The sequence below is a fragment of the Catharus ustulatus genome, chromosome 8 (assembly GCF_009819885.2).
Source record: "Catharus ustulatus isolate bCatUst1 chromosome 8, bCatUst1.pri.v2, whole genome shotgun sequence".
NCBI lineage: Eukaryota > Metazoa > Chordata > Aves > Passeriformes > Turdidae > Catharus > Catharus ustulatus.
Window position 1 is genome coordinate 5,296,723 of NC_046228.1, and position 20,217 is coordinate 5,316,939.

Sequence of the window (20,217 nt, forward strand, 5' to 3'; positions counted from 1 at the left end):
TGGAGAACACAGCACTAATGGTGGAGGCTTTAAGGTGACAAGGTCAGGCAGGAGGAGCAGCCTTGCCTCTAATTTGAAGTTTGAAAGGGTTTAAAGTCTCATGGTTATTTTCCCCCCTTCTTTCCAGCTTTTCTGTGTGGTGGCTTGACCTTGGCTGCTGCTGGTTGCCCATCGAGCTGCTGTATCACTCCTCTCCTCAGCAAGACAGAGAAAATGGGAAAAAAAACAGCTCATGAGTCAAGACAAAGAAAATTTAATAAAGCAAAACAAAAGATTTATTCTCTCCTGCCCAGCATCAGGCAATGTCCAGCCAGCTCCTGGGAAGGAGTGCTGCAGTAGCCATAGCAATGACTCCAGAAGACAAATGTAATAATGAACACACACACTCCCCTTCTCTTGGCTCCCACTGCTGAGCAGATATCCCCTGAGAAGATCCCTTTGGTCAGTTTGGCTCAGCTGTCCTGCCTGTGTCCCCTCCCAGGATTTTGTCCCAAGTGAGGAATTCTGCAGAGCCCTGACACTGCTCCAGAGCACTGGGGTGTTCTCAGCACCTCCCTAATCCCCACACACAGCACAGTGAGCTCCCCCTCAGGCTCACCCAGTGTATTCTGCTTGGCCAAAACCCCACCCAGATATCCCATCCAGATCCCCAGGAGGAGATGATGACATAAGCACCAAGCCTCTCCCAAGGTTTCTCAAGGCTTTTGTCTGGAAAGCAGAGTCCTGCCCTGGATGTGAAACTTTGAGATCACAGTGCCTCAAAACAAAAACATTTCAAATCCAAATAGGCACTTGGGGCTGAAATGTGGCTTTGTCAGAAGAATTCTGAGCAGTTCCCCTCAGGACACAGACAGTGCTCCTCATTTCTCCTTTCCTCCCAATTCACTTCCATTCCTCCACACTCTTTAATTCTTCAATTTTTTCTGCTCTGGGGACAGCAGGCAAAGAGCATCTCAGGGCTGATTCTTTCCCTCTGTTCTTTTACCAACAACCAAGCCAACAGCAGTTTCAGGACCTTGTAAGACTGAAATAATAATTAACAAGACTGAAACTATAATTAACACAAAGAACTAAACACCGAAATTAGAGGCAGGAAGGATGAATGTTCAACACTACCTTTTTCTAGCCCAAAGACAAACAGATTGATTTTTAGGATTCACCCTCACAGTATTTCAAGCAAACTTCATTAGTATGAGACATTGATCTAGCAGCCCAAGATGTCTCTATTGTTTGAATTCTGCTGGCTGAGCCACCTGGGTGTAAAAGCTTATTTCAAAGCTCTGTGCTCAGAGAGAAGTCAATATATTGCTTTGTTCTATAATTTCGTATGAGCTTGTGCACTGAAGACAAATAAAAAAAACTAAGCCTAGAATATGGCTGCAAAGTGGGCTGCAAAGGATTAACCCCTTCCAAATTCAGGGCAGGAAGGTCAGAACTTTAAGGATCTTTAAGGTTCTTTCAAACCCAAAACATTCTCTGACTGATTTATCTCAGTTGTTCCCATGAAGAACACTGACATTTTCTGACTAACTATAGTAAAAAAAAATTTAAATCTATGTATTAATTAAAGAATTTGCTGCAAACTCAGCTGACTTCCTACACACACACACATCAATCCTTTGGAATTCTAGTAGGCATCCTATAGCTGGTTTTTATAAGGATTATCTGGCTAAGAAGGTGCATTCCAGAAAGAAAGCTGCTAAGTCTGGTTTGGATTGTAATACCTGCCCTGAGTGATGCCCTGCTGTGATTATTCAGAAAGTTCTATGCCATGAAATAGATAAAACAAAACATAATTACAGTTTTTGTTCAGTCTGAAATAAAGCTCCCCTCCAATCCCCCCATGTAATCCAATTTGTTTCCCTTGTTGCTTTTGTTTTCTGCCCAAATATCCAAATTAATCATCTTCCTTCAAACCTAAAAAAACATTATGAAAATCACCAAAAAGCAGAACCTGACAAATTTTCCTGCTGGCATTTCACTCTCAAGATAAATTTAGCAAGTCACAATGTGAAAACCAAATCCCCTCTGCTAAGCTTTGTGAAATGGGCTGCACAAAATGTGCAGCAACAACCCAGAGTCACTGCAAATATTTATATATGTGTTCCTCAGGAAAATGCAGTGTAGCTCTCAATTTCACCCACATTCATTAAACTTTTTCAACTGATGACAACTGGAGAACAAATTAAACTGAAATATGGCTTAAACTGAAATCAGCCTATGCCTTCACTCTGTAGAGTCCACAAAACTTTCTAGTTAAAAACAATGTGGTTTGGAAAGTTTATTAATCCAAGAGGAAATTTCAGTCTTAAATTAATACAGACTTTTGTTTTCCCACTGCACCAGGCTACAACAGAATAAATTTATGAAATTAATCTTTTTACTGACCAACAACAGCAACATGAAATGGGAACAACTATCAGAAACTGAGTTTTATGTCTGTTGTTTCCAGCCACTCAGGATTGAAAGGGAAATTCATAATGGGGCTTTTTCCTTCTGGTTATGGTTTTGTTTGGGGATTTATTATTTTAGCAGCCCAAGCAGTGCAGTCCCTGCTGTACCTTTTCTGGAGAGCAGGGATGTTTGTCTCAAAGGATGGTGGAAGATGAGCAGCATCTGAACTCCATGCTGAGAATTTTCAGGACATTAATATCCACCCATTAAATAGGGATGGGAGGGTGTCAGAATCAGCCTCTTACCTGTGGGTCAGGTTTGAGGCACTGGGCAGCACAATTTGGGAAACACAGAGCTGCTGCTTGGGGGGGACACAGAGACCTTCTGTCTCTCCCAGAGCCCATCTGGCATCTCCCACAAGCCCTGGATTCACTTGCCCAGCACAAACAAGTGAATAAGCCCTGTGTGTTTAATACTTCACAGAATTTCATCTTAAAGGGAGCTGGGAAAAGAAATAGGAAGGAAGGAATCAGTCTGACTATTTGTACAACAGACCACACACTGTTCCTCTTGGTCAGGGCTAATTCCATGCACTGATATCATTATTTGCTGATTGGCATTGGGAGAGAGACATTATCTCATACAAACTGAAAACAAGTAAATGAATATGGGTATTTTGTCACCATAAAATAGAATAAATTCAAGTGGTTTCAGATGTAGCGTTCAGAATACTATTATTCTGTCAGTCCCACCTCAGTGACTAAATTTGGGAAGAAATACACACACAGTTTGGTCAACAAGGCAGGATGCCTTTAAAAGGAAAAAAGAAGAAAAGCTAGATTTTATTTTTTTTCCCTCCCTTTTCTTTGAGTGGTAAGCAAATGAGCTGTGAATTCAGCTGCAGAAATAAACCTTGCTAATGTGGGAGGTCACTTAACTTGAGGATGAATTTAGTCAGAGGTGTCTGACAGCCAGATCAGTGGATTGATGCCCTTCTCACTCAATATTTAAGAGTGCTGAGACACAATCTGCCATTAAAGGCCCATTTCTAAATGCCATGGTAGCTGCATCACAAGACTAAGGAACAAACTTATTTACTTATTAAAAAAAATAAAGCTGCTCAAACCAGATTGCTCCACAAGAATCTTCATTTTGTTTAAGGAATGAAAAATTCAGTCTTGGGACTCTCCAGAACAGCTTGTTTGAGAGGTTGTGCTCCTTTACAGGATTAAACATCTTCCAGGATCACAGATTAACACTCTCCTAACCCTTCTGTGAGCCCTCTGGCACCTCTCTGAGGCATGGGATTTACAGATATAATTTTTTTTACCACTGGCACGAGACTGTTCCATGCAGTTTTGTACAAGATGCATGCATAATGCACAAAAAATAAACCAATACAAGAAATATATGTGGAACAGCATAAACAAGTGTGGCTCAGGTTAGCAAAATCTTTATCACACATCATGCAAAAGGCAGCTTAGCTGAGCTATTTGGCAAGTCTGCTGCAGTTTCAGAGGAAAGATAATACAGGAGGAATGATTTATAACTGATCTGTGCTTGTAGCTTTTTTCTCTGTGCTATTATAAAATTTCCCCTTGCCTTATTCACACATCACCATCATTAAGTGATTACTCCTAAAACTTCAGAGAAAGAACATTCAACATCATAGCCAAAGCTCCTCTATGATATTTGTTATTTGCAATGCAACATCAACTATAATTTGAGCCATCATCATTCTTCTTTAAAGAGGAGGCAATTTACTGACAGCAAATGAGCTGGGACTAACATGTTTGTAGTGCATAGATCTAAGTCATCAATACTGCTTCCTCTGGTATAGAAAGCAAAAAAAAAAAAATTAAAATACAGAAAAAAAATACAAAAAATAAATAAAACCCCACCAAAATGAATTACTGAACTGCTATAAGTGTCAGTTCAGAGCTAGGTACATGACAGAAGTCAGAATCCAAAGTGTTGGGCACATCATGGCATTGACAGCACTCCTGCCTCTGCTTTGGGTCACTGTTTCTCTCAGGTCAGTGTGAATGTGATGACCTCAGCCCTCCTACACCCCTGGAAAAGGCCAGAGAGCCTCAATAGGGTCAGATTTTCCCCCCTTGCACTGGGCCACATGACTCTTACCACTTTACCACTTGGTTTCTAAAGTTTTTTGCTCTTTTCTCTTAATTTACAACCTAAAAAAAATTTTTAAAAAAACAAAAAAAAAACCCAAAAACAGCTTTAGGGAGCTGAAGCTCTAAATCTCACATTTCACAGAAAGCTGGCCAAGTTTATGCTTCAAATCTCCTTAGAAATCCCAGGCTATATGTTATTTGACTTTGTTTCCACAGCTCTGCTTTATTTTCTGTTGCTTGAGTCCATCCTTTCCTGCAATTTCTGATCCAGCTGCAGGGAAGCATGTTGGGGAGGATGAATCAGGAAAACCTTATAAATGTGATTGTCCAATAAAGGATTTTGAAAATATAGAAGGCATAAGCAAAATTAAAATGATAGCAGTTTTCAATTGTGTGGCTGACAGCAATAATGTGGATACTTAAAGTCCTCCTTCCTTTGTTTAAATCATGTTAAATGCCACAAATACTAAAGAGGTAGCAGAGATCTCCAAGTGTAACAGGAAGGGTTAAAGTTTAGAAATAAGGAAGCAGTAAAACACAGTAATATAGCAATTCATATAGGTTGCATGCAAATGTTAGAAAATTTGTATTTTGTATTAGATTAGTGAAAAAATTAGAATATTCAACACAGAAGGCGATTTATTGTATTGTAACAGGAAATTCACTCTCTTAATCTCTTAACTCTTTACTGCTTTTCTTAGCTCTTAATTTATTAATTCTTAATTCCTTCTCTTAGCTCTTACCTCTCCTACCTCATCCTCTCACTCAGAACTCCTCCCACCCCACACTCTCCTGCCCTGCTCTGAGCTGTGGCTGGGAGCTCCAAGCAGAGCCCTCTTTACCCACACCCTATGCAATAAAGTGCAAACTGAAAGACCTGCCTATAGAGATCTCTCTGTTTGTCCCGACCATCCTGCCCATCACCCCCCTCAATCCCACAGGGCAGGCAGGAGAGCCCAAAACGTGCCCATGGTGATGTCTGGTAAGAGCACAGCCCATCAGAGCTCCCTCTGCCCAGGTGGGTGCACAGGGAGAGAGAATTCCCAGGGGACAGGGATGTCACAGCCCCTGGCTGCTCCAGGCTGCTCAAGTCCCTCGACAAAAGCTGCAGAAGGAGAGGTTTTGGGACACCACATGTTGTCTGCATGAAGGGGCAAGTGCCACCCTTTTCTGGCTCTGTCATTCCATGTCACATCCCCTCAGACGTTTTCCTGGGTTTTTTCCTAATGCAGTCTGCCTGTGTTGTCTATAAATCTGAAGCCCTTTGGGGCAGATATTTTTCTGATTGCCTGTTTGTACTGGCAGAGGTCTCAGCTGGATTCTCCAGAGTCCAAACTCATAATTCCAGGGCTGCCTTTTCCTGCCTCAAGCATTGTGTTTGTCTTTAAGTCAGCGAGCATTTCAGAACATGAATCTGGAAATCTACATATTGCTTTATTACAAAAGTGCTTATGCTTTTAATTCTTCTTTCTCTCTGCATAATGAAATTACAAAGCAGGAATCTTTCATAATAAAATTTGATGTAGACATGCCTGGAAAATGAAATCAGAAGGCAGCAGTGATGGGGAAAGCTACCATCAATCATGGCAGGCAGACTGTTCCCCCTGACAGCAGTCAGACACAGAGGTAGAAAATTCAGTAATTTGATAACAGCTGCAGTAGAAAACCGGGAAGAAACATTATGATGCCAGTCACTACATATTTAGCATCAGATCTGAGCTGCACATCAGGCCCCTGAGCAATGGCCATGGCAGAAACTGCACTGAAGGCAGCAAGCTGCAAGTGCTGATTTAGGGCAGAATTGTTCTTGTTCTTAGTGCCACTGCCTGGAGACACCAACCCAGGGCTTTTCTGTCACCTCCTTCCTTCCACACCCCCAGAAATAACCCAGGGGAGAGGCACAACCAGATGAAGTTTCTCCACCTTATTCCTGATGAACTGACTTCTCGAGGTTGTTTTTTCTCCACTGACTATGAGGATGCCTTACGTCAGAAACCTGATTTTAGAATTGGAGTTTCAGACAGAGAAGCTTCCTCCAAATGTTAACTTTATTTAAATCTTCAATGGATAAAATACTTCTATGGAATTCACAGTAAAATAAACACAACCATTCACCTCCTTTATAAATCAAGAGGGGAGGTCCCCTCCTCTCTCCTGTTCCACAAGGAGCATCTGGAGCTGCTCTTTTCTCCAGCAGAAGTCTTGGGTCAGAACAGAAACCCTGACTTTTTATGAATTTACATTCATTAACACAAGATTGCCTGCACATTTTTAGAGACTGGGAGATGTGCAATGTAGCAAATTGCTCTAAATGCCCAAATTTCTCTATTTGTCTTCAAACACAAAACCAAAACTTGCATGAAAGCTCCACAGCCTTCTTTCACTAATGGAAGAGAAAAAAAATATTATTCATTTCAGCCCTAAATTCTGGACTTATAAAAAACAAAGAAATATTCATAATTAATGGTTTAGACAGACAAGAGTTATGGAGTTTCCAGTTCTGTTTGCAGGTTGTGGGGGTTGTTTCAAAAACAAAAGATAGAGACTAATTGATATTTTTATAACAAGCCAAAGCAAATTCTAGCATAAAACAGAATAAAATCAAACACAAATTATTTGAAGACAAACTCACACTCTAATGTTTTTAGATCTAATTTACCCTAGGGAATGATGGCAAAGCCTTCCAAAAGCAGCCTCAGAAAAGCTTCCAAGGGCCATCATGAATAATCCTGTCAAACAGAAGCATTCAAAAAAATCTAAGTACCAAACCAAAAAAAAATTTTGCTGCCATTTCTTGTGAATTCAAGCAGCTGAAAATCATTTTATTGAAAGATTAAATACTCATAAAACATATCACACATCTTCAGACAAAAAATGTCAGTCATAAGTTATGATTATGCATTTTTTTCTCTCCAAGGGTCTCTGCAACTCTAATTTTCAAACTTTGTTCTTTCACTGAAAGAGAGAGAAATGTTGGGACAGAACTAGCTTTTTGGAAGAGAAAAATAGCTTTTATTGTCAGTAAAAAAACACCACTGAGGTTATAGGTAATCTCTCAAGAGAGCATGCAAGTCAGCAAATGCAAAAGACAAAATACTCTTGGGGAAAAAGTTATCCTGGGCTGGCTCCTTCTGGTCCAAGAAGAGCCATCAGTCACTATTTGTTAATATGGGCAGCACCGACACACTGGAGCATCTCTTTTCTTTGTCACAGGCAGATCTGAACCTCTAATCTAGGAGTGAAAACAGCACCTCCTCTCATGCTGCTGCAACAATTTAATAGCTAGCCACCCCTCATGACAAAGTACATTTCAATTTAAAAAGCAAATGCTGTGATAAAAAGATATTATTCCTCACTAAAGAGAGAAAAAAATGCCTGTAAGTTTTATATATATATAAATATGGAACTGGGAAGTTCAGTGGTGTAAACTGAGCTCTTTAAAATAAAGAAATTTTTTAAAAAATGGACAGAGGCTTGCTGACTCCATAAATAAACCTTACAGACCTGATCTCAGCAGAAGCCAAGTACAAGAAACCAACTAGAAATATATTACAGGAAATTTTGCTTTATGGAGGAAGTGAATTTGCATTTTACAGCTGTTTATGTGTATTTGTGATACATTTAATATGCTGTGACCTTCAGAAGTAATAAGATTTGGGTTTTCATCCCATCAGAAACTGTTTGGCATGCTGCAGGTTGCTGAGGCAGGCCATCATTCCAGACTGGGAAGCAATAAACTCAGTCAGACTTATTTCCCTGAAGCACCCTGACTCCTGGCTGACACTTGCAGCAGCCCTAACTAATTATAATTGCTCCATAAAAACAAGACTTAGGCAAGGGCAACTTTTTTAACAGACTAACAAAGTATTCTCTTAATGGCTTGGCAGAAACACATCATTTTCCCTTAACTGCTTGGAGATATCTTTAGGTGAAATCAGGCAAGTTATCTCTAGTTTCCCTACTATGAGGTTTGCAATAACAAGGAACAATATTTCTGCTCACCTTTGCAAATCAAAATACAGAGCAAATTGCCGTTGCTAGAAATCCACAAACAACAAAAGCAGGCTGACAAGTGAAAAAACAGCACTGCAAGTGCTATGATAAATATTTATTTTTTTTAATAGCATTTCTAACTTCTTGGTTTAGAAGAACCAAGTTTACTTGGTTTACTGTTAAGCTGCTTGTGTTTTAAATCACAGTTCTCTGGAATTTGTTGCTGTTCATCACCAGGTCATACAGGTTTTGCTCAGTGGATGTAAAAGGCACTGCCTTTACAGAGTAGGGACAGCACGTGGATTGACCACATTTACCAAATCCAGGCACGAGTGGTGGTTGAACACAGCAGACTGTTTGAAAACACAAATTATTTCCTAAATTTGGTTTATTTATAGGGATTCCCTAGGTAAGAAAACCATAAGAAGCCAGTTGCAGCACAAAAGAAGAGACAAGTGCTGAGCCTGGGAGCAATCTGGCTGCATCAACAGTGTAAAAAGACTTTGATAAACTTGCCAGGGATGGAGTAACCACCTGTTTTGCTGGAAATTCTCCAAGAAAACATGTAACCAACTCAGTCTGTTCATCTCTTCAGCTCCCTGAGCCCACAGTGGGAGCTGAAGTGTCCCCCTGGTAACTCAGCACTGTGTTCCAAAGTGGAGGAATTATGTTTCCCACAAGTTATTTGGTTATTTACATCCCTTTGTACAAAACCACAGCAAAAAACAGAGACACAAATTGTGGTTCATGTGGTTTCAGCAGACAGCTGAATCTTTAGTTGGTATCACTTTTACCATAGTTAGATTAATTTTAAGTTCAAAATCCTTTGAATGGCTTATCCTTAAAAGAATGGACAGTATTTCTTACAGGAAGAGCCTCATCACATCCTTGCCAGGTCTAATTTCATCAAGGAGATGTCAGGAAACTTTGTTTCTCCATAAAGGCACAAATATCTTTTTACCCTGGTGGAATTTATCTTGAGTTTCTAACAACACTCCCATTTTTTAAGCAGCAACCAGACACTGTTGACTTCACTCAACAATTGGTGCTTCATGCAGCAATCCTGTTTGTTTTGAACAGGACAACACACCAACAGATAAATTTCACACACACACATTATATTAAAATACTTTCAAGGGCATAGGGTGAGGAATAAATTGCAAAATTCTCAAAAAGCACCGGAAGAGTCCAGCAAGCCCAGATGTGGCTGCTGGTATTGTGCTTCTTCTTCCATAGCTTCACTGAGTAGCCCATCTTTTCCCCTCCCAAAGATGATATTCTTTTAAGTGTACAGTAATTTCATTATTATAAGCTGCACGTTTCAGTACAGAGTGTGATAAAAGGTATCTGTTCTATCACCATCTGTTGAGGGTGGGGCAGTGATCCTTATCTCCACGGGAGATATTCTGCTAATGGCCCATCCATTGAAACCAGGCAGGGCATTGTTCTTTATCTTTTCACAACCCATCCTTCCTCCAGCCAGTCATTTTCTGCTCATGGCCATTGAGTCCCACTGTGGGACTGATAAAATTACTGCATCCCATTGGGAGTTGCTCCAGCCAGGGGGAAGAGCCCAACATTTCTTACCAAGATAAAAACAGAGGTTTTGGGACACTAAGGGAGCCCCTTTCTCCACTGGACTCCAGAGGAAAACTGGATTTCTCCACATCACCACTGGACCTCTGGAGGGAAACTGCACCTTGTACAGGAGCACTGCTCCAACTGAGCCACATCTGTCACTGCAGGAGGATGCAGCCACCATGGAATGGGACTGCTGCCAACACCCTGCCTGACGGGTGTCAGGTTGTACTCTGACTGTGTCAGGGTTTGGGGTTTGTTTCTTTGCAGTGCTGTATTTCTATTTTAATTTCCCTAGTAAAGAACTGTTATTCCTAATTCCCATATCTTTGTCTGAGAGCCCCTTGATTCCAAAATTATAATAATTTGGAGGGAGGGGGTTTACATTCTCCGTTTCAAAGAGAAGCTCCTGCCTTTCTCAGCAGACACCTGTCCTCCAAACTAAAACAGCAACTTTTCATTCTTTGTCCATATATAAGCCACACCTGATTATAAGCCATATTTCGGGTTTGGACCAAAATTTTAGTCAAAATGGTGCGGCTTATAATCGTGAAATTACTGTATAAAAAGTGGAGGCAAGAGCACTGAGCCATAGGTCACTTCATGGCCTCAGGGGCTCCATCTCAACAGCATTAAAGTTTGTCCCAGCTCAGGATTTTCTCATTCAGTTCTAACAAGGAGTTTTCTCTCCCAAGGCATCACCACAGTGAGGAGGGCAAGGCGCAGAGGTCAGAGGGGACAGGAGCAGAAGGGTCAGAGGAAAACCAGAGACTCTGCTGGCACCAGGGTGACTTTGAGGGGCCACTGCTGGTCCAACACATCCAGGGTCTGAGGACACAGCCTGATGCTCTGCTGTTTGACAGGTGACAAGTGATTTGGTTTAAGAGGTAGATCCTCAGACATTCAGGCTGTGGGAAATTCCCCAAAACTGCAGTTGGCATTGAGCTGAACTCTAAATGCTTCTTTACTCAGAGGGGATCCTCTAGAGCTGTGCAACCACAGCCAGAGCAGTTGGTAACCCAGGGGTCTGGAGGACACCTCTGAGAAGGCATCTTCTCATCTCTGCAGTATTTGCATTTTCCCAGACTCCAGATTTTTTATTTTTCCAGATATTTTGTAAGGAAGAGCTCATAAACAAGGTAGAGGAAATTAAAGGCATGCAAACTTATCAGAGATCAGCCTCTATGCAATTAATATTTTGTTTTAATACAGTCATTTGTGAAAACAGGAAGTGGATACAGACAAAATAAAAGTGAGCAAAGGAATTAATGATGTTGAGGATCAGTAAGGGCTTTTTTCACAAAGAAGATGAGATAAACGTTGCCTCATCTGGAAGAACTAGAAAGGAAAGGCTCCGTCATTTTGGGAGTGTTTTTACCAGAATCTGATTCATTTGAGATAGACTTCTTGATTACAGGAGACAGAGAAACAAGTAACACCACACCTGCTACTCCTCCTGCATGGGGTTATTTTTCACCACCCACAGATATCATTCACCTACTTAAAAAAATAATTACATACCCTGGAATGAAAAAAATACATCTCACTATTCTTAAAATAAATGTTTTGATCAGCTGGATAATGCATGTATTTAATAACTGAGATTAGGAATCTTCAGTCCATCAGCATTTTGCTTCCTTCTGTAACCAGTATGTTTTTCTACAGCAAAAAAAAGAAGCTTGTTACTTTGGGAAGGCAACTTTGATTATTATTATCATTGCAAAAGAATTCTCCTGCCTATGACTGACCATGGCCCTAGATCTTGAAAACTTGTAGATTCAGGAGCACAGTCAATGTGCATAAATAAATATATATATATGTATATGTAATTTGTACTGATTGGTGTTATGAAATTAACTTCTTTGAAAATCATGTGTCATAGGTTCTATGCAATACATTTTGATATTTTCACAAGGTTTTTGTGTGATCTCTCTGGAAATCCTGTGTCATTTAATAGAGACTAAACACCCTCAGCTACTCCTCACTGGTGTGTTTTCTAGATCCTTCCCCAGCTTCATCACCCTTCTCTGGGCAGCTCCAGCTTTCAGGTAAGTCTTTGAAAAAACATCCCCCTAAAACTAAGCATGTCCCTTTAAAAAAATAGCAAATAGCTCCACTTTTTAAAAATAAAAAAATAACACCCCTGAATCACCAACTGTACAAACTGTGCATTTCTGGTTAGTCAGAGAGCACAGCCAGAATTTCATGCTCCTTTCTGTCAAATTTATGCCCACTGACAAAGCTCCAGCATGGCACAAAACCTCCCCATTCCAAAGCTAATCCATAAACATTCCTTTAAACAAAACTTCCACCTTCCAAGCAAGCTCTCTCTGATCAGAGCTGTGTCAGGCAGGCACAGCATTTCTGATCCTCCATCACTGACTGCAAAGCCAGGTTTATCATATCATCAAGGCACAGCTCAGGCTGCTGCTAAGCCTTCCCACCATGCAGCTGTCTGAAGTCTGGTGGATGATGAAAACATGGTTTGAGTTCCAATTTTTACCTCTTTGATCCCCATTTTGTCCAGAAATCAATTTCCAGCACTAAAACGTTCCCATCTGAGACGTGAGCTGCCTAAATAAGGCAGCAGATAAATCTGTAACCATTTTCAGATCTTTTGTTTTTCCTCCTCGTGACTAGGCACATGAAATTTTAAAATAGGAAAGCAATGGTGATTGTTTTGTTCCAGGAGTTGCTTATACATTTGAATTTCCCAGAGGTCTGATGGATTATAGCAGGTGCCAAGAGGAGGTTGAATAGTTTTATTCCTATAATCCACACTCATTCTTTTGTCAAATTTGTGTTGGCAGTGCTCCCCTGGTACATTATGCAGCCTCTGCATTAAAATATTGCAAAGAAATCATTTCTCCAAATTCTAAACTTCTTGTTACTGCAATTTTTACTATATTTTACTTAGAGGAGAAGGTGTAAACTGTTATTCTGTCAGGATTACTCCATGAATCTGTGGCACAGGATGGGCACAGGTCAGGCAGGACCCTGAGGATCCTGGTCTGGCTGGAGATATCCCTGCAATCCATGCACAACTGATTCTATTCCAGATAGGAATTGTGCATTCAGTCTTTTTCCACACTGACAAAGGTATCCCAGTGGCAACCAAGACTTCCTTGGATGCCCAAGCCAAGGCAATCAAATCAGAGGAGCACATCAGCAAAGCTCACAGCAGGCACAGTTAATTAATCACTACAAACACATTTTCTCTTTGTCTGGCTGCTGAATTCTCTCACACAACCTCAATGCCCATGCACAGCCCTTCCAAGAGTGATGACCTTCCAGTCCCTGTGACACATGAGGTGCCCTTCCTTCAGCAGGAACTCTCCACTGCCCCAAGATTAGCACTGAAAAACTGATAAATGGCTTTTCACTGGGCAGGGAATGAATAATGAGGGTTCACGAGGAAAAAAAATATAGCATGTAAAAAAAATTTTTAAAAATTTAATTTACATTATCAAAAAAATTAAGGCTCACAGAAGCCCCAGATCACCTTGCTTCCTGGAGAAGCCACTGAACACCAGTACAGACTTTCCTACACCTGTAAGTGACTTACCAAAAATGCATTGCTAATACTGAGTTATCAGCAGGTAATTACTCTGATATCTCTGCATGGGAGTGCCTTAAATAATTCTGGAAAGTAGCCTGTGGCATAAACCCCCCTCATTTTAAATACACAGGTGAGCCCTTGCAGCCAGGCTGTGATTGGGCTTTAAGTCAAGAGTGGATATTTGAAGTCTTGAAGGTCATATTGACACTGCCTGCTGGATTTTCCTCAACAAGAGAAGGACAAAAGGAGGAGGAAAATACTGTGAACCAAACCATGCTACAGTGACCATGGAGCTCAGAGACAGGGTTTGGGGGGATTCCCTTCTCTTCTGCAGGTGTTTCTGGGTCAGAGTCCCAAATTACAGCTTTCTTTGCTCTCAGGTGAGAGCAGCATCCCAGAACATCCCCAAGGAGAAACTGCACCACTGTGTTCTCTTGCTGGCCCCTGAAAGGAGAGAGGGATGTGCTGAAACACAGAATTTCCAGCCTCTCACATTAGTTTGATATTCAGGACCTGGGCTGTGCAATGCAGGGTCTCTCATCAGAGCTGCACGGAAAGAGAGCCTTTGGAAAAATCCCACTGCCAACCAAACACCTGTACAGACAAAGGGAGCTCAGAAATTGTACATAAATGCCATGGAGATTGGAGCAATATGTTTCTATTTGCATGTGTGTACTTTATTTTTTGAAACAAGAATCTACAGGGCAGAACAAATGTATCGTGCACCAAAGCCAGCTCAACAACTGTCAGTAATTCATTTTCTTCAATAGACATTTTGCTTTTTCTGTGACAATAAAGCCCTGTGACTATTCTGCCTCTCAGCAGATCGTAGTGCAGCTCATCTGTAAATTCCCCAAAGCATCAGGCTGTATGGCTGTGCATGGTATTGCAATTAGGATGTGGAATGTTCTCAATGCCTGAGTTTACCTTCAGCCATCTGGAGTCCCTCCTTTATTAAATTATTTCTAGTTTTTATGCAGTGTCCTGCTAATTAATTTAAGAGATAAAGTAGATTTGTCTCACATTCATAAAACTGTTGTTCTTCAATTTAGTGGCAACTTGAAAGACTACAAAGTAATAATTATATTGAGTATATTGATATAAAAATGTAAGGCTGTCAACTTAAATACCAAACACACACCACCCACTGAACAAGAGCTTAAAAATCTGATCACTGTGTTTGCTGTAGAGAAAGATGGCATGGTTTTGTCCACATTAGGAAGGAGTTCTAATGCAGAGCTGGGCACAAAGCAAAGTCCAGAAAAGAGCAAAACTGCAGCCCATCATCCCTTCTCACACAGGCTCTGCAGACACAGAGGACACAGAACCCTGGAGGAGGCACAAACCAGCTGCTCCCATTTCCAGAATGGGACCACAAAGCTGCAGAGGCCATGAAACCCAAGGAATACCTGTGGGTTTAATGCTGCAGTTAGCAGAACCCCAAATAAAGCATGGGGATATTGCATATGTGGGGCTGTTTACCCCAAAGGTCTGTAGGATTGTGGTTGGAGCAGTTGATAAACCAGAAACAGGTGTAGGGCTTTTATGATTTTATGTTTTGCTTTTTAATTTCTTTTTAACAGAAGCTTGAATTGCATTTAATCAGAGAAAGGGTGATGCACATAATTACACCACAGCATGGATGTGCCATTATGGGCTTGGATTTTTTTCCTTTTAATTTCAGGCAGTGATTTGAAGCATTAATAACCTTCCTAATTTTTTCTAACTAATGTAAGCACAGATGCTAATCTCACTTACATAAGCAGCTCCTCACATTGCTGTTTTCCAGGAACTAAATCAAGTTCAGCAAATTCATTGGACTCTGCAAGGGAATTGATGAATCTATTTGGGGACATTTGATCATTTTAGACTGCAGCTTCTACAACTAAACCCTGCCTGAACCAGTGTCCAAAGTGGCCTGTTTGGTTCCTTCTTGGACAGCTGGCACTCTCATGGAGGATGATATTCCTCTGAAGAGTTTAGTTTCAAACCTCCAGAAATGTGTTTACCAAGAACTATCCAATCCTAAAGTACAATTAATTGTGGACAATTAATTATCAATCAGTTGCCTTAAAGCTGGGACTACCTGGACTAGATCCAGTCAAGTTGCCTGCACAGAAGTGCATCACTACACACTCTCTCAAGAATTTAGGTCATGGATTCTGCCATTAAATTTTCATTTCTTCTTAATGAAACTAAACTTGCTTATTACAGCAAATATCCCAAGACTAGTCCCTTATTAAATTCTTTTCATATTGATACAGCTTGAGAAAAACAGAATTTTATTGGGAACTGCCTCGTATTCTTTGCTGGTAAGCTACAAGAATTGAGATAACATTAGTAAAAGGATTTCAACAGCATTTAATAAGAAGTCATTTAATAGTGGATAGGTGAGAGAATTAAAACAATCAACTAATTGCACAATTTATCTTGCAGTGCCTCCCATAAGGAGGAAGAACATCTGTAAGTAAAAATAATTAGATCTGGTTTTCAATACAAGAGACCACAGTGAAATGTTTGGATGCTCTCCTAGCAGAACTCCAGGTTTAATTCTCCCTAAATCCACAAGCACATTACCTTGCAAAGGCAGAAGAGCCATTTGGGTAGCCAAATGCTTGCAGCCTATTGTTTGTTTTTCCACATTGAATTAAATGAAGAAAACTCTCCCAAACCTTTAAAGGGCTGCCTGAAAAAATTACTTCTAATCTAAAATATTTCTGCCCTCAAATCCAATTTATAGTTTGGACTTATTCATGGGCTTTATGGCCTTTTTGAGGAAATACACTCAGACTTACATATTAGCAAGACTAGTTTTATTTCAACTTTACACTATGAAATACACCTAAATACACACAGGTGATTGGAAAAGAAAAAAATAAATACATGACTCACTATTCAGATTTTTGTACAAAACCAGAAGAACCTAAAGAACATCCCTGAAAGACACAACATTGAGGAAGGCTGAATCAGAGGCAATATTTCCAAGAATTCCAGAAGAACAGGATCAAACCTGTGGCAATTCTGATAAAGTTACTTTTTACTTCCTGCAGGTACAATCACACAACATAAGAGTCACAGACACTTAAACATGGTGATTACAGACAAATCACTCCACCATCCATTCATAAATAATTTAGGTTCCAGAAATCACAACTGCAGTTTTGTTGGGGGTTTGTTGGGATATACTTTAGACACAACTAAAGAAAGTAGAGATGGAAGAAATTCTCCAGAAAAAGAAGAAATATTAGTTTATGTAACACATTTTATTAAAATTTGTGTATTGATGTCCATGCACTAACAAAAGAAAATTAATTGTTGCTTTGTTTTGTAGAACTGCACGTTTTTCACTTTGAACATTAGCTAACAAGCTGTTCATTGTGAGAGAGATGGTACTAGATTGTTTACTTAATTAACAACTTAGTAGATTTAATTCTTTCAAGGCTGTTTTTGAAGCAGAAGAGTAGTAAACTTTTTAAAAATTTTCATATTTTAAAGTTATTTTCACAATTAGGTTTATATTGATTAATGAGCTTTTTTTAAACTTTTATTATTTCTACATGAGGTGTTAGTAAAGTAAGTTTTTTACTGTTACATGGACTACTTTTGATTTTTGATGGTATGGCAGACCAAACTTTATTTTTACAAATGACAAAGTTCCCTTGTGCTAACTGCAAAGGGATATGGAATGGTGGTGAAATGGCGGTGAAATGGCGGTGAAATGGCGCATTTTTGTACAAAACATGATTTGGAGCAACATTTGTAAATTTGTTTTTATTTTTACATAGGGAACTTTGCAATTTTTCTTTTTATCCTTGATCCTATTTATTCATTGTGTCAAATGTCAGACTTCACTCAGCCACTCCGCACCCCCAGGAGCTACAACAGCACTGGGCTCACTTTGAGCACAACCAGGGCTGAACCAGCTGCACCTGAGAGCCTTTGTACCCACACAGGGCTGCAGGGATTGGCATTGATCCTCTCACTGTGCCACACAGAAAACAACTTTAAAAAAAAACCAAAAAAACAAACAACACCACCCACCAAGTGTACTAGGTTCATCTTCTCACCCACTGCCATAACATGTTACACAATTATCTTATTTCTATGCACAATGTAAAAAATCACACCCAAATTTTCTCTTGGCTTGCTGGTGCTGAGTACTGTGGAAAGCTGCACTGGCATGAGCAATGTGCTTCAAACCATGAGCACACCTAAATTAAAAATACAGTGCAAGGATGCTTATTAGAAGACCAGCATTTGCTACACCCAAATAAATGGCCTGGAATGAGATTTTTCTTATCAGCCACGTGGCACTGAGCCAGCCCTATGTGATCTCCAAGGTCCCTTCCAGCACAAACCATTCTGTGATTCTGTGAGGGGAGGAATGGCAGCAATGGGAGGGGACAGATGGATTCTAAACCATTTTCATGGCAGTGGCTGCACAGCCCCAGCACACATGTGACAGCATTGCCTTGCCTGACTCACCTGTGCCTTATTTTCATTTGTACAGGTTATAGCCAGATCAGACACAATCGCTGGGTTCTCTTAAGCGCTGAGACACAAAGGATGTTTGTAAAGCACCAGCAGAGGTTCAGATGAGAGGTTTCATTGTCAGGAAAAGTGCTGGTGACAGGAGCCTGGAGGAGATCTGCTCCAAAGCAGCCCTGGTGTGTGTGACAGCCCCTCAGGGAAGCTGTTAGAACTAAAGAAATTCATCACCCTCCCATCTCATGCCACCTTTTCACCTCAATGCAATGCATAAGGAAGACCAAGGGAAGTAGAGAACACAAGGAATCACCCTGACAAATTTTCCTTGCCAGCCCTGCCAGCCTGGGGAAGCAGGTAATATTTCTCCCAGCCTGTGCAGCTTGCCAAACATGCAATATTTAACTGCCAGGGTGTAACCCCGGTGCAAAGGCAGCAGCTGCAAGCTGGGAGATGCCTGTGCTGGGAAGAGAGGCTGGAGCAGCTGGAATCCACCAGCCCAGCACAGGAGCCCAGCAGCCTGTGCCCTGCTGCACAAACACCAAAGAACAGAACAAAGGGCAGGAAAACCAGGGGCTCAGAGGTGATGAGAGGTTTCTACAAAGCCACCAGGCATCTCCTGCAGGGCAGCTCCCTCCTCCAGCCCCTCCTTCTGTGACACCAAGTATCCCAGTGCTGGGGCTGGACTGGGACCCACTCACTCCACCTGCTTTATTGCCCTGGCCACAAACACAGAATCAGCTTTTTACTCCAGTTTTTAATTTGTTTATTGCTTCTCAAAACCCTCCCCAAGGGAAGCAAGCTGTGAGTCCATGTTTTCTAAAGCAGCTCAGTTCACAGGGTGAGAGGAAAGCAAAAAAACAGTGGGGAAATGGCACAGCAAAATCCATGGACATCCAAATTACACCTGAACTTCAGCTGCAGACCCATCCCTGCCTGGTCTCACTATCAAGAAAGGGCCCAGTGTTTGTAACTGTAGAGTTATTCCCATTTTTCTAAGACAGCAGAAAAGTGTGAAATATTTATGCACAATTCACTGTGCAGAGCCACGAGCCCAAGCATAGCCCTGGGGGAGCCAGGCCACCAACCTGCACAGAGCCTGGCCAGCAGCAGCCCAACAAATGCTCTGACAACACAGACAAGGCAGAAAATGCCCCACCAACATCCTCAAAGCACTTCAAAATCAACTTTTTTTATAAAATTGAGAAGATTCGCAAGTAAGATTAACACTGACCTCTCCTGAGCTGAGCTTCCTGCTCCTTCCAAGCACACAGGCATCCCTCTGCTTGTCTAAAAGATTTATAAAAGTCTAAAATACTTTTGTATCAGCTGTGGGGGTCAGGGATAATTACTGATTTCTAAGTTTCACCTGGCCAGCAGATCAGGCAGACCAGGCAAGCACCAGCTGGGATGGGATTGTCTTCTGTCTCAGAGTTTGCATGGGTTTTTATTACTGGGATTTGGGTTTTGGTTTTGGGGTTGGAAGGTCCTCATCCCTTATAATTACAGGTTCTTTATGTTTGAATCAAGTTTATTAAATTTACTGCGTCATTTCCTCTCAGAAATACTGGTAGTTTACAGTAGGAAAGAAACTCCTAAACTCTGATGCCAGCAGCACCACTTCTTCCCTTCATGGAATTCTAATGTTTTTCTCTATTTTTGACCAATAAATAGGAGAACTATTGCTTAAAATAATAACTATTCACAAATTGTTGCTAACACACATCATTGCCTTCTAAAACAGCCATTTCCTGGAAAAAAAAAAAAAAAAGAAGAAGAGAAAGAATAGCATCATTACTGGAAAAGCAAGTTTTGGAAGAATTACTGTGTTTGGCATGGCAGACACACTGCCTTTAATTTGGTTTTGACAACCACACAAACGAGTCTGTTAAAAAATGAAGAAGGCATTAAATGGATGGTGCTCTCCTGAATCCAAACTTATAACAAAGGTGGTATTTAGGTTTCAGTTTCTTCTGTCACACTGTCAGCTGTGAGCCTTTAAAAGAGTCAATGGCTGGGAATTGGAATCATTGGAAACAATTTCCCTGCAAGCCCAGAGCACACTCACTAAGG